We start from the raw sequence: 1,068 nt of genomic DNA on the forward strand, positions 1-1,068 counted from the left end.
AGCATGAGGGGTGCAACATGAGGGGTGCAGCATGAGGGGTGCAGCATGAGGGTGCAGCATGCAGACACAGGATGTCACTTAGTCAGAACCAGCTGTAATTTAAAATCTGCAGCTCTCCCACCACAACGTTAACAGGAACCAGTGTCTCCATAATGTCAGCAGGACTGGTCTTCTATATGTGCACACATGATGGCTGCGTTAATCTAGAAGCACGATTTACTCCGGAGCCTGATCTGACTCCCCTCCTCATCAGTTCATGCCTTCTGGTTCTGGCACCACACCAAACACAACAGTCTCGGTCCAGGTGTTAATTCCAGTTCCATGTGGGACGGAGAAGCTGTAGCCATCAAAACGTAACGCTGGTCCAGATGGGATGTGCAGATGCAGAGGGGTTCTGTAAAGCTTGGCACGCAGTTGTCACACTGTTATCCTCCCTTGGTGTAATTTGTCTTGGATGGCTAGAACTTTAACAAGTGAGGGGTCAGAACCGCACTCAGGAACCAAACCCCAGAACAACTGGGGCAGAAACAATAGGCAGTTTATATTTAGATGTTCTGTCCCTCATTAGGACTTGAAGAAAGCTGGTTCCGTTTACGTAGCTGCTGTGTTTGTTGCTTTATTTTTCCAGAACCAGAGGTTGTGCACTAATGATGTTGGGCTTTAAGCTCCGCCTACTCCCACACACACAAGCATGGTTTTACATGACTATTCTTTTATACGTGACGTACCTATTTCTTTACTGTATACCAAGTCACAACAGAAGTTGTCTCAGGGCACTGTACAAAAACATTCACATACATAAAATGTAAATTAGTTTCATTCGACCTTTATTTATACAGGTTAGTCTCATTGAGCCACAAGGACTCATTTACAAGTAAAAGTTCTCTGAGGAAGCAGCAGATTGTGTTGAATCTCCACTTCTTCTCAGTCTCTCATCCTGAGAACAAAGGAGACAGTGGAAAGAAAAAAAACTCCCTTTAACAGGAAGAAACTTCCAGAAGAACCAGACTCAGGACGAGCGTCCATCTGCTTCAACCAGCTGGGTTTTAGAGGGCAGGAAGTAGAAAC

The 1,068-nt window shown here is 45.4% G+C and overlaps 1 protein-coding gene across 1 annotated transcript in view; it reads left to right on the forward strand.

The window, feature by feature from the left end:
* The window catches only part of LOC119411049 (protocadherin Fat 3), a 62,426-nt gene that overhangs the window by 27,677 nt on the left and 33,681 nt on the right, over window positions 1-1,068 (forward strand). The window lies entirely within an intron of this gene.

The sequence above is a fragment of the Nematolebias whitei genome, chromosome 6, assembly GCF_014905685.2.
Source record: "Nematolebias whitei isolate Nwh7 chromosome 6, NemWhi1, whole genome shotgun sequence".
Taxonomy (NCBI): Eukaryota; Metazoa; Chordata; class Actinopteri; order Cyprinodontiformes; family Rivulidae; genus Nematolebias; species Nematolebias whitei.